Genomic DNA, 671 nt, shown 5'->3' on the forward strand with positions numbered 1-671 from the left:
TACCCACAGACCTAAGCCGGCCAACAGGGCAGTGATGTGAATGGCTGAGGGTGGTTAACCACGCCAGTGTGGTAACAGGCTGCAAGCATTAACCCCGGGCGATGGGGCTGGGTTTCTGAAATCTGACCTCAGCAACTGTAGTTATAATTGTTCCTGGTTGACCTCGCCTATTTACGAATTTTTAATACTTAAAAAGTCCAGTGACAGCTGTTGAGAGTTTAATTGGCTGTGTTTAAAGAGTGCGGGGAGGGGGAGGGAGAAAATCATTAAGGGTCCAGATAAGAGATCAGTTTTCATACTGTTTAAACAACATGGAGGCCACCCAGCGGAGGCGAACGCAAGGTCCCAAATCCCAGAGTCGGTGTAGGTAGGCGAGAGGGGTGCAGGCGTTCAGAGCAGCACAGAGAGGTAGAGGCAGGGCAAGAGGAGAGGGGGAGGAGGAAGCAACGAGCAGAAATGATAAAAAATAATTCTAAAAGGCCTTTCCTCCACTCCCACCCCAGCTGGAAAAGTATCATTCACCCTGTTTTAGGCCAGGTACCCCAACGGAGGGGATAGGGGAGCCCCACTTCTCGGATATGCTGAGGGAGGAGCGAGGGGGTAGGACAGGTCGGCACCCATTCTGCACAGCTCGGCCCGTTCCGAGCTCGGGGGCCCCGTGGACCGGGCCG

This window comes from Echinops telfairi, unplaced genomic scaffold (assembly GCF_000313985.2).
Source record: "Echinops telfairi isolate 266 unplaced genomic scaffold, ASM31398v2 ScPeMD7_2;HRSCAF=8, whole genome shotgun sequence".
In the NCBI taxonomy this organism is placed as follows: Eukaryota; Metazoa; Chordata; class Mammalia; order Afrosoricida; family Tenrecidae; genus Echinops; species Echinops telfairi.